At 43.4% G+C, this 13,510-nt stretch overlaps 1 pseudogene; it reads right to left on the bottom strand.

Moving 5' to 3' along the window:
* Positions 1-1,253: 1,253 nt before the first annotated feature.
* The window catches only part of LOC120363996 (putative transmembrane protein 183BP), a 29,982-nt pseudogene continuing 17,725 nt past the window's right edge, over positions 1,254-13,510 (bottom strand).

The raw sequence follows: 13,510 nt of genomic DNA, 5'->3' as shown, positions 1-13,510 counted from the left end.
TCAATCTCTTGACCTCGTGATCCACCCGCCTCGGCCTCCCAAAGTGCTGGGATTACAGGCGTGAGCCACCGCGCCCAGCCAGGCATTCTAAGTCACAGGATGAGATAGGGGTGAGCACCAGATATAGGTCATAAAGACCTTGCTGATAAAACAGGTTGCAGTAAAGAATCTGGCCCAAACTCACCAAAACTGAAATGATAATGAGAGTGCCCTCTGGTAGGTACATTCCCATCAACACCATGACAGTTTACAAATGCCATTGCATCATCAGGAAGTTACCCTAAATGGTCTAAAAGGGGAGGCATGAATAATCCACCCCTTGTTTAGCATATAATCAAGAAATAACCATAAAAATGGGCAACCAGCAGCCCTCAGGACTGCTCTGTCTATGGAGTAGCCATTCTTTTATTCCTTTACTTTCTTTTTTCTTTTCGTTTCTTTTTTCTTTTCTTTTCTTTTTTGAGATGGAGTTTTGCTCTTGTTGCTCAGCCTGGAGGGCAATGGCACAATCTTGGCTCACTGCAACCTCAGCCTCCCGGATTCAAGTAATTCTCCTGCCTCAGCCTCCCAAGTAGCTGGGATTACAGGCATGTGCCACTAAGCCTGGCTAATTTTGTATTTTTAGTAGAGACAGGATTTCTCCATGTTGATCAGGCTGGTCTTGAACTCCTGACCTCAGGTGATCCACTCATCTCAGCCTCCCAAAGTGCTGGGATTACAGGCATAATCCCTTATTCCTTTACTTTCTTGATAAACTTATTTCCACTTTATACTACAGACTTGCCCTGAATTCTTTCTTGCATGAGATCGAAGAACCCTTTCTTGGGGTCTAAACCAGGACCCCTTTCCTATAACAATAAGACCTATACATTGGTATTTGATTTGTTAAAAGAAAATTTTCTGGGGCTGGGGGGTACTTATAGAGTTTAATTTTTTCCTAGAACAAGATCAACAGTTTTCACTGAGATAAAATAAGAAAGAATAACAAACTCAATAACATCAAATGGGGGTGTGATACGGAAAAAAGGGCCACTCCATTCAAACGCAAATTTTTACATTAACATATGTTTATAAACCATAGTTGTTCTTCCTCTTGATTCAACACTTCTCCCTCCTCTAATGGGAGCAACCTGAAGAGCATATGCATTACTAACCAGATATATAATCCAGCCGCCCCTTCCAAATTGGAATCTGATTACTACTGGACTAGAATCAGGGCTACCCCCAAGGGATGGGAAGCAGTAACTATGGTCTCAGGGAGAACAGGACTGAGGATGCCACCAAAGAGTCAAACGCTGTGCACCGGGTCCAGGATGACTGGCACTCCCTGAGCACTGTGCAGTTTCCCACCACCAGAAACAGGAGAACCTTGGAACACAAGTTTTTTTTGTTTTTTTGGGTTTGTTTTTTTTTTTTTTTTTTTGAGTCAGAGTTTCGCTCTTGTTACCCAGGCTGGAGTGCAATGGCATGATCTCGGCTCAGCACAACCTCCGCCTCCTGGGTTCAAGCAATTCTCCTGCCTCAGCCTCCCGAGTAGCGGGGACTAAAGGCGTGCGCCACCATGCCCAGCTAATTTTTGTATTTTTGGTAGAGACGGGGTTTCACCATGTTGACCAGGATGGTCTCGATCTCTTGACCTCAGGAACACAAGTTTTGATGATGCTGCATGTCCATGCTCACACTAATAGTAAACAGGGTAAATATGGTTCTCCTGACAATTGGAATAAAGATGAAATTGAGGGTGGTGACCTGCAGTGGGCAGCAGTCCTGGTCTGGGTTGGTATGAGCATGTTCAGGCTGATAAGGAGGTTGCAATTCTCCTATACTCTTGCTCTGTAACCTAGGGGACTGGTTTTTGAACTTGAAGTTGAATTCTTATATTGGTTCCTGTCTGTTACCAACTGGAAGTGTTTTCTGGAACGGTTGGACTCTTAGAGACTTGAGCAGCAAATGGCTCATACATATGATACAGAGATCAGATCACAGAAGCCTGGAGACAATACAGTTTCTCCATTGACTCTGGTCGCAGGTGCAAAGGCAGGAAGCACCCAGAGTGGAACGCCTTCGGCACAACCTGCTCCAAAAGGCAGCAGTGCAAGTGACAGGGGCTCAATGCAAAACAATGAATTTATTTAACAATTCCCTTCTTTTGGTCAGGTTCTCTCCTAGGTCAGATTATGACCAAAACCTAAGGCTTTAGAGAACTACTTTCAATTACCATTCATTTGGGTTTCTCATCTCAGCATGTCATTCATAGGTTATGATATCCTCATGATCATGCATTTCTTGAGTTTTTGCCATTCTGGCCAAAGAGTTACAATTTGACATTCTACAGATGGCTGCCAGGTTAACAAACATTTAAAACTTTTGGGCCGGGCGAGGTGGCTCAAGCCTGTAATCCCAGCATTTTGGGAGGCCGAGGCGGGTGGATCACGAGGTCAAGAGATCGAGACCATCCTGGTCAACATGGTGAAACCCCATCTCTACTAAAAATACAAAACATTAGCTGGGCATGGTGGCACATGCCTGTAATTTCAGCTACTCAGGAGGCTGAGGCAGGAGAATTGCCTGAACCCAGGAGGCGGAGGTTGCGGTGAGCCGAGATCGCGCCATTGCACTCCAGCCTGGGTAACAAGAGCGAAACTCCGTCTCAAAAAAAAAAAAAAAAAAAAAAAAATTTGTCGTGGACTGTCCGGGACGGGTAGGCACGTCTGCCCAGGGGTCTCTCGACCTGCAAGAGGGTCCCAATACCTGGAAGAGGGAGGGTGCCTGGAAAATTAATAAAGACAGAGAGAGAGAAAGCGAGGCGTCTGGAGGGCTGATAAGCTGTGCCTAAACAGCAAATTTTATTTTTCAAAGGCCAGGAATAAATACACTTTCTTGGTTCTGGTTTACGTCATAGTAAGAAGAAATGCAAATGTATGCCTCACATGGCCTATACAATAGAGAAGTCAGATATGCGATCAATGGTTGTAAAAAGTAACAAAATTTTCTACAATCACAAAGTTTGTTTCCAAACATTATTCACAAAGCTTGTTTATATCCAAACATTATTCCTCCTGGCTGCAGGTATCTCTGGTTTGACCTTGTTTTAGAACTGAAATGTGAAAAATTTTTTTGGTTTTGCTCATCAGAATATCTTTTAATCAGATTCTCCTTTGTCTACTCCTGACTCAACTTAACTCAACTTCCCCATTCAGGAATCTCTGAGTCAGGAATCAAAGCCATCCCTTATGCTGGCATTTTGCTTTGCAAATATCGACAGTTAAACCATTATCTAGGGTACAAGGCAGTCCTGTAAGTAAAGGTTAAAACTTATTCTTAAAGTCATAAAAAGGTTAAAAGCAGGAACTGGTTGCCGGCAGGGGGTCACTCGGTCTAGCAGCAACCCATAGTTTTAGGCCCAAACGATATTGTAGTTGATATTAGAAACTGATCATTCATCTTTCAGTTCCTATATTTCCGGATAGCTCGACTGCCTCCAGTAGGAAACTGTGTTTGGGATCAAACTCACCATATAGTGAGACTCACGCCTTTTAGGGGTCTCGCACGGGAATGTTCCCCACAAAATTTGAGAAGATACAGTGCACCAAGGAGACTACTGTCACTGGGAGGATAATACCAAGAGTTTGCAGTACGCTCCTCAGCTAGGGTCCCCATGAACCAAACAAACAAAAATCAAATAGATCAAAGAGTAAGCCAGATAAAGAGTGTATCTATTTTAACCAAGCAGGCTGTTCATTAATCCTCTGCAAATGAGTCTCTATAATACCCAGTATATTCATCCATGTGCAAAAAGTGTCAGCAACTGCACATTTCTCCCTGTTCAGCCAGTAGGGAATCTAAAGCAATTCTATTATCTAGTACAACTTTAGCAAGAGAATTTAAAGAAGTATGTTATGCAACCATAGCCTTTGCAATAGAATTTGCAATAGAATATAAGGATCCCTTTCCCTTCCCCTTCCCTTTCCCCTTCCCCTTCCCCTTCCCGTTCCCTTCCCCCTCACCCTCCCTTCCCTTCCCTTTCCTTCTTTTTCTTTTTTTTTTTTTTTTTGAGACGGAGTTTCACTCTTGTTACCCAGGCTGGCGGGATCTCGGCTCACGGCAACCTCCGCCTCCTGGGTTCAGGCAATTCTCCTGCCTCAGCCTCCTGAGTAGCTGGGATTACGGGCATGCACCACCATGCCCAGCTAATTTTTTGTATTTTTAGTAGAGACGGGGTTTCACCACGTTGACCAGGATGGTCTTGATCTCTTGACCTCATGATCCACCCACCTCGGCCTCCTAAAGTGCTGGGATTACAGGCGTGAGCCACCGCGCCCGGTCCCTTCTTTTTCTTTTTTAATAAGACAGGGCCTTGCTCAACCTCCCAGGCTTAAGCAATCCTCCCTACCTCAGTCTCCCAAGTGGCTGGGAGTACAGACAAGCACCACCATGCCCAGCTAAGTTTTTAGAACGTTTTCATAGAGACAGGGTCTCACTATGTGGCCTTGGCTAGTCTCGAACTCCTAGACCCAAGTGATCCTCCCACCTCAGCCTGCCCAAGTGTTGGGATTGCAAGCATGAGCCAACATGCCTAGCCAGGAATACATTTCTAATTATTGCCTCATTTATATTTACTCCAAGCCATGGAAAAGAGATCTAACATTGGCTCTTCATGCTCAGTCCATCAAGGCATAGGTTGCCCATGTGTAAGATAGGCTGCAAAATCCTCCACAGATAAAAGTGTACCTCATGAATAGACACAAGGTCCCTTTTCCAGTTCTATTGTTCATGGATGTATTACTTGGAATGGTGAAATTAGCAACTTCAAACTAAGAGCCTGAGGAAGAGTTAAGGTCTAAAAGAGTTCTGTAATATCCTGACGCATAAGTCAGTTTGCAAGAAATTTCATTTGGGCTTTGGTGCAAACTTGTCTTGTGATATACTCATTGGTCATGGTTCTAGTTTCCCATTACTGGATGAAATCAAAACAGGGAGTGAGATTAAGTGGGTTTAGAAATCTTACTACTAGTACAATTTGAACGACAGTTATATTAGGAATGTTGCTAAAATTACCCACCAGGTTAACTAAAGGATCCCATAGGGCATGTAAAGATCTGGGTTTGGCATGACAGATTCAACACTCCGTGAAGTTACCCATAAAAGCTCCTAATTGTGAAATTCTAATTATAGCATTATCCTGCCAAGTGCAAGAGGTAGGCATATGTAAGGAAAGATTAAGAGAAGTAAGAATTTCATGATGGCAGAGAAGTTTTGATTTGTGATCTTGGGGAAGCTGCTTATGTCCTAGATGCCATCTGCTTCTGAGGAGACACTTGGTTAGCTTTACCTTAAAGTCTCATTGGGTTTACGTAGTTCCAAGAGTCTGGAGGGGCCCTTTTTGAATTGTGAGATATGGATTCAAGTATCAAGGTCTCCAAGTTTGGCTGAAGAGTGAGTGGCAAAAGCAGTCTTTCTCTGATACCATTTCCAGAAAACCAAATCTCTGGGTTCTAGATCATGAAGGATTTGATTGCTCTTGGTCAGTGCATTCTGAAAAGCTTCCTTTACCAGGTGAAACTACATTTTGACATAATAAATCAAAGCCTTGCATCATTAAGTTATATCAGAATTTAGGACCCTTTATAAGTGGGTCAACTTACGACCTCCACTGAGAGTTCATCTGACTTTTATTAATCTGCAATACCTTTTATCAATCTGCAATACCAAGGCAATTCAGTCAAATCAATTAGCTTCATATAAGGCTATTAAATCTGTAATACTTTATTTAACTGTTTTACAACTTGTCCAGTGAAACGAGTACCTTTATCCCTAGAGACTTCTTCGAGAATCCCCCATGAGAAAACACATTTTCTAATAACCTTTTAGCTACTGTTATAGAATTGGCTTCCTTTTTTTAATTTTTATTTTTTGAGACGGAATCTTGCTCTGTCACCCAGGCTGGAGTACAGTGGCGTAATCTCAGCTCACTGCAACCTCTGCCTCCTGGGTTCAAGTGATTCTTCTGCCTCAGCCTCCCGAGTAGATGGGACTACGGGCGCGTGCCACCACACCTGGCTAATTTTTTTATTTTTAGTAGAGATGAGGTTTCATCATGACCAGGATGGCCTCAATCTCTTGACCTCGTGATCTGCCCGCCTCAGCCTCCGAAAGTGCTGGGATTACAGGCGTGAGCCACCACATCCGGCCCCGGGAAAGCTTCTAAACAACAAAGAAACATGCACTGAAAATGGCAACTGAGGTCAGGCGCAGTGGCTCACAACTGTAATCTCAACACTTTGGGAGGTCGAGATGGGCAGATCACTTGAGAACAGGAGTTCAAGACCAGCCTGGTCAACATCACGAAACCCCATCTCTACTAAAAATACCAAAATTATCCAGGTGTGGTAGTATATGCCTATAATCCCAGCTATAGAAGGCTGAGGCATGAAAATCACTTGAACCAGGAAGGCGGAGGTCACAGTGAGCCCAGACCACTGTACTGCAGCCTGGACTACAGAGCGAGACAGATGAAAGAAAGAAAGAAGGAGGCCGGGCGCGGTGGCTCAAGCCTGTAATCCCAGCACTTTGGGAGGCCGAGGCGGGTGGATCACAAGGTCAAGAGATCGAGACCATCCTGGTCAACATGGTGAAACCCCGTCTCTACTAAAAATACAAAAAATTAGCTGGGCATGGTGGCACGTGCCTGTAATCCCAGCTACTCAGGAGGCTGAGGCAGGAGAATTGCCTGAACCCAGGAGGCGGAGGTTGCGGTGAGCCGAGATCGCGCCATTGCACTCCAGCCTGGGTAACAAGAGCGAAACTCCGTCTCAAAAAAAAAAAAAAAAAAAAAAAAAAAGAAAGAAAGAAGGAGAGAAAGAGAGAGAGAAAGAGAAAGAAGAGCACTCTAAATGTCCAAACTGCCCATAGCTAAAGTTTTACCTTTCTAGGATTCTAAATTTAATAAACCAAACATTGGTCATAAACCGTTTTAGCAATTTTAGAACAGTCACCACACCAACGCATATATTTGTTCATTATTTGGATTATTTTATCTCTTCCATGATGAGCCATGGAGTGCATAGCTTTTAATAATGAAAGCATTAAGAACTCAGGAAGGACCAGGCAGCCACCCTGGCTCTCCATGAGTCTGTGCTTAAAATTGGATTTATAGCCTTTTTATTATATTGTATTATTTTATTTTATTTTTTGAGACAGGATCTCACTCTGTTGCCCAGGCTGGAGGGCAGCGGTGCGATCTCGGCTCACTGCAACCTCTTCAAGCGATTCTCCTGACTCAGCCTCCCAAGTAACTGGGATTACAGGCACATGCCACCACACCCAGCTAATTTTTTAGTAGAGGCAGGGTTTCACCAAGTTGGCCTGGCTGGTCTCGAACTCCTGACCTCTGGTGATCTGCCACCTCAGTCCCTGCAAAGTGGCTGGGATTACAGGCATGAACCACTGCACCCAGCCATTTATAGCCTTTTAAGTACCAATGTTATTTCTTTAATTCAGGTACATAGCACTGTTTACTGAATGTGCTATCATACGTAATTTGACTTGAATCATGGAGTTCCTTTAAATTGCATATCTTAACAATTTCAGTACTGGCTGACTTGTGTTTTTTTGTTTTTTGTATTTTGTTTTTTTGGTATTTAATTGTTGTCCCGCTTAGCAGTTTTATAAACCAGTAAGTCTCTTCATTAGACGTCTGGGGAATTCGTACACAGTCTAGTCATATGAATTTAAGGCTATCAGAAATCTTTCTATTGGTATCAGTCCAGTTTGCATTGCTATAAAAGAATACCTGAGGCTGAGTAATTTAGGGAGAGGTATATTTGGCTCAGTGTTCTGGATGTTATACAAGAAGCATGGCACTGGCATCTGCCCTAGTAAGAACCCTAGGAAACTTCCAATCATGGCAGAAGGAGAAAGGGAGCTGGCATGTCACATGGCAAGAGAGTAAGAAAGAATGGCAGGGGAACGATGCCATGCTCTTTTAAACAATCAGCTGTCATGTGAACTAATAGAGCAAGAACTCATTTGCTCATGAGGGATCTGTCTCCATTACCCAAATACCTCTCATTAAGCCCCATCTCCAAAATGGGTGATCAAATTTCTTCTTCTTCTTTTTTTTTAAATGCCTGTTTTTGGTTTATCCATTTATTTATTTATTTATTTATTTATTTATTTATTTATTTTTAATTTTATTTTTTTTGAGACGGAGTTTCGCTCTCGTTACCCAGGCTGGAGTGCAATGGCGCGATCTCGGCTCACCGCAACCTCTGCCTCCTGGGTTCAGGCAATTCTCCTGCCTCAGCCTCCTGAGTAGCTGGGATTACAGGCACGTGCCACCATGCCCAGCTAATTTTTTGTATTTTTAGTAGAGACGGGGTTTCACCATGTTGACCAGGATGGTCTCGATCTCTCGACCTCGTGATCCACCCGCCTCGGCCTCCCAAAGTGCTGGGATTACAGGCTTGAGCCACCGTGCCCGGCCTGGGTGATCAAATTTCTACATGAGATGTGGGGGTTACAAATATCCAAACTGGGAACACCATCTTTTTAATGAACCTCTTTGAATATACAAATATAATTACAATTGTTTTTAAAGAACATTCAGGAAAAAGTATCAGAATTGATCAATTAACTATGGACAAGAAGACTTAAAATGGTCATGGTTAAAGACACAATTGACAAGGAAATCTGGTTATTTTTGTCACCTACAATAATTTAACATAATAGTCATAATTATGATTGATAATATAGCAGGATATGTCAGAATTTTAGGAAGCACATACAATTTTGGAACACATATTAATAACACATCCATACAAATATAACTCAAAAAAAAAATTAAACACCACTTTTTTTTTTTTTTTTTGAGATGGAGTCTTGCTCTGTCATCAGGAGCCAGGCTGGAGTGCAGTGGCGTGATCTTGGCTCACTGCAACCTCCACCTCCTGGGTTCAAGCAATTCTTCTGCCTCAGCCTCCCGAATAGCTGGGACTACAGGCGTGCAAGACCACACCCAGCTAATTTTTGTATTTTAGTAGAGACGAGGTTTCATCATGTTGGCCAAGATGGTCTTGATCTCTTGACCTTGTGATCTGCCCACCTCAGCCTCCCAAAGTGCTGGGATTACAGGCGTGAGCCACAGGGCCAGGCAAACACCACTTTTTATATGACAATACTTCTTATATAATTTAACATATCAAATAAGTCTGTTTATTATCTTTCTTTAGTATGCTTCATGGGCCCTCTGGAACATCTCAAAGTTAGTTTGAGGTTAAAAAGGCTTAATTTTGATCTTGATATTTGATTTTGAGAAGCCTGTCACATATCCCAAGGGTTTAGAAGATTGATCAAAAACAAATCATAGGTCACTCTAAAATAACAGTCACTAATTGAGCCAAAGTCATAATTAAATAATTTTGACTGGGCATGGTGGCTCACACCTGTAATCCCAGCACTTTGGGAGGCTGAGGTGGGCTGGATCGCCTGAGGTCAGGAGTTCGAGACCAGCCTGGCCAATACAGTGAAACCCTATCTCTACTAAAAATACAAAAATTAGCTGAGCATGGTGACAAGTACTTATAATCTCAGCTATTCGGGAGGCTGAGGCAGGAGAATCACTTAAACCCAGGAGGTGGAGGTTCCTGTGAGTCCAATCTGGAGGTTCAAGATTGCACTCTAGCCTGGGCGACAAGAGCAAAACAGCAAAACTCCGTCTCAAAAAAAAAAAAAAAAAAAAAGAATAGGAATAAAGATCGATCTTAACCGCTTTCTGCTGGCAGGGAGTGCTGTTTTGAGAAAACAGCAGTCAGATTTCCCTCAGAGGTTTATCTAAGGATCGCCGGTAAAAAAAAAAAAAAAAAAAAAAAGAGGGGTGACCCCATCATCTGAGGCTCCAATTGCATGAAAATTTGGAGTTTGATGATCTGAAGATGAGAAGAGACAAACTGGGTTATTAGAAGACATGTATCAAAATGAGACAAAAGTTGGCAGGTGGGGCAGGAGGTAAGGGCAGCTCAAAAATCCCAAATCTACCAGCACATCCAGATAACTTGTGGCTATAGTTATGCCTGCTAAGATTTGGGTGCATGGAGCTTGGCTTTTGCTAGCTCCCTTGGTCTTAAGTTTTCCCAAAAAGGAACCCTCCAGGTTATGGGCACCCTATTTACTCCTATCACCTGGCAAGATTTGCACGATAATTGCCCAGAACTAGAATATTGAACCAGATTTCTTTTTTTTTTAGACGGAGTTTCACTCTTGTTACCCAGGCTGGAGTGCAATGGCACGATCTCGGCTCACCGCAACCTCTGCCTCCTGGGTTCAGGCAATTCTCCTGCCTCAGCCTCCTGAGTAGCTGGGATTACAGGCACACACCACCATGCCCAGCTAATGTTTTGTATTTTTAGTAGAGACGGGGTTTCACCATGTTGACCAGGATGGTCTCGATCTCTCGACCTCATGATCCACCCACCTCGGCCTCCCAAAGTGCTGGGATTACAGGCTTGAGCCACCACGCCTGGCCTTGAACGAGATTTTTATATTAACCATCCCTTTTTGTTTTTTTCTGATCTGCAGGAGGAGATCACTAGTTGATTCACAGGAATAAGCAGGGTGAGTCTAAAACGTAGACAAAAACTTTAAAACAACCAATGAGTCTACAACTTAATGACAGATGTATGATAAGATTTGAGGCATAAATTCTCTCTCTCTAGTCCTCATTTTTGTTAAAAACAAATCGTGATAAGACTGAGTTGTTTGCAAAATAAACTTTAGGCTTATATTTGGCCTGATTATTTGCATAAAGTGCAGCAAGAATAATTATTTTTACATAGGCTTTTCAAATTGGCTTTGATGGAACTCTGTTCCACAAGGAATCTCAGATAAGACCTTTTAAAACCAAGCTTAAGCCGGGCGCGGTGGCTCAAGCCTGTAATCCCAGCACTTTGGGAGGCCGAGGCGGGTGGATCACGAGGTCAAGAGATCAAGACCATCCTGGTCAACATGGTGAAACCCCGTCTCTACTAAAAATTCAAAAAAATTAGCTGGGCATGGTGGCATGTGCCTGTAATCCCAGCTACTCAGGAGGCTGAGGCAGGAGAATTGCCTGAACCCAGGAGGCGGAGGTTGTGGTGAGCCGAGATTGCGCCATTGCACTCCAGCCTGGGTAACAAGAGCAAAACTCCGTCTCAAAAAAAAAAAAAACCAGCTTAGCCATGGGTTTGGACCACAAATACCTGAGTTGCGTAAATTCCTTTCTTCTTGAGGTCCCAAGAATATGGGGTTCCTGGGCCTGTTAGAAAGTGACATTCTTTACTACCCATACAGGGTAGGAACCCTGTATAGGGACTATGTAGACAAGGTATCAGTCCAGTTTTCCCAAGGGGCTTTTATCAGCTCTGCAAGTAGAGCTTGATTCCTTAAAGGAAAGCAAATTCAATTGCATACTGTTGCAAAAGAAAATGGATTCTTATTGCACTGATGCAAACAACTATATTGCTCTAAGTTAAGAATACTCCCAAATAGTTTCCAAATTCTAGAGGAACCAGGCAAAGAGAAATAAACATGCTCCAAATTTTGTTCACAGGTGTATAACTTACTCAATTATTAAAGACTGTAGGGCCGGGCGCGGTGGCTCAAGCCTGTAATCCCAGCACTTTGGGAGGCCGAGGCGGGTGGATCACGAGGTCAAGAGATCGAGACCATCCTGGTCAACATGGTGAAACCCCGTCTCTACTAAAAATACAAAAAATTAGCTGGGCGTGGTGGCGCATGCCTGTAATCCCAGCTACTCAGGAGGCTGAGGCAGGAGAATTGCCTGAACCCAGGAGGCGGAGGTTGCAGTGAGCCGAGTTCACGCCATTGCACTCCAGCCTGGGTAACAAGAGTGAAACTCCGTCTCAAAAAAAAAAAAAAATACAGTTGCCGGGCGCGGTGGCTCAAGCCTGTAATCCCAGCACTTTGGGAGGCCGAGGCGGGTGGATCACGAGGTCAAGAGATTGAGACCATCCTGGTCAACATGGTGAAACCCCGTCTCTACTAAAGGTGCAAAAAATTAGCTGGGCATGGTGGCGCGTGCTTGTAATCCCAGCTACTCAGGAGGCTGAGGCAGGAGAATTGCCTGAACCCGGGAGGCGGAGGTTGCAGTGAGCCGAGATCGCGCCATTGCACTCCAGCCTGGGTAACAAGAGCGAAACTCCGTCTCAAAAAAAAAAAAAAAAAAAAAAAAAAAGACTGTAAATAGCTCAAAATGAAAGTGTCTTTAACTCTGAAAAACAAAACAAGGATCAGCAATGTTTTAAGCAAAAGTTAAAGAAAACATTACTTCAGCTTTCTATTAATTCAGTTCATTCCATTAACTCTTGTTCTGCTTGATATTCCTAAACATTTTAACTCTTCATGAGTCCTGTACGTTTTCCAACATTCAAATGTCACAATCTCGGCTGGGCGCAGTGGCTCAAGCCTGTAATCCCAGCACTTTGGGAGGCTGAGGTGGGTGGATCACGAGGTCAAGAGATCGAGACCATCCTGGTCAACATGGTGAAACCCCGTCTCTACTGAAAATACTAAAAATTAGCTGGGCATGGTGGCGTGTGCCTGTAATCCCAGCTACTCAGGAGGCTGAGGCAGGAGAATTGCCTGAACCCAGGAGGCGGTGGTTGCAGTGAGCCGAGATCACGCCATTGCACTCCAGCCTGGGCAATAAGAGCAAAACTCCGTCTCAAAAAAAAAAAAAACAAATGTCACAATCTCCAAAGTTATCAGAAACCTGAATTTGAGAGCACCTGTCAAAGTTCTACAGATGATTATATACCATCTTTTGAAGAGGATCTAAACAAGGAAACAATTGTCTGTGAATAACAAAATGTCCAGGGTCATTACCGGTAAATAAACAATTGACAAAGATATTTGGTTATCTCTGTGGTTTATAATAACTTACTGTAAAAATCTTAATTGTGATTGATAGCATATACTCAGACATTAGAATTTTAGAAATCCCATACAATTTTGGAACATATATTAATGTTATTCACTGAAATATAACCTGATGAATATTAAGCCTCATTTTGGCCATCCCATGTACTTAAACATGCCAAATAATCCTATTTAACCTCTCCTTTGGATGCAGTAGGGGCCCTCATAGCATACAAAAGCTAGGGGTCAGGAAAGACAATTTTGAACTTGAAATTTGCTTTTGGGCCGCGCGCAGTGGCTCAAACCTGTAATCCCAGCACTTTGGGAGGCCGAGGCAAGCAGATCACGAGGTCAAGAGTTCGAGACCATCCTGGTCAACATGGTGAAACCCCGTCTTTACTAAAAATACAAAAAATTAGCTGGGCATGGTGGCGGGTGCCTGTAATCCCAGCTACTCAGGAGGCTGAGGCAGGAGAATTGTCTGAACCCAGGAGGCGGAGGTTGTGGTAAGCTGAGATCATGCCATTGCACTCCAGCCTGGGTAACAAGTGCGAAACTCCGTCTCAAAGAAAAAAAAAGAAAGGGAGCTAGAAGTTGT

This window comes from Saimiri boliviensis, chromosome 2 (genome assembly GCF_048565385.1).
Source record: "Saimiri boliviensis isolate mSaiBol1 chromosome 2, mSaiBol1.pri, whole genome shotgun sequence".
NCBI classification, from domain to species: Eukaryota; Metazoa; Chordata; class Mammalia; order Primates; family Cebidae; genus Saimiri; species Saimiri boliviensis.
This window is presented reverse-complemented; position numbering and strand designations above follow the sequence as displayed.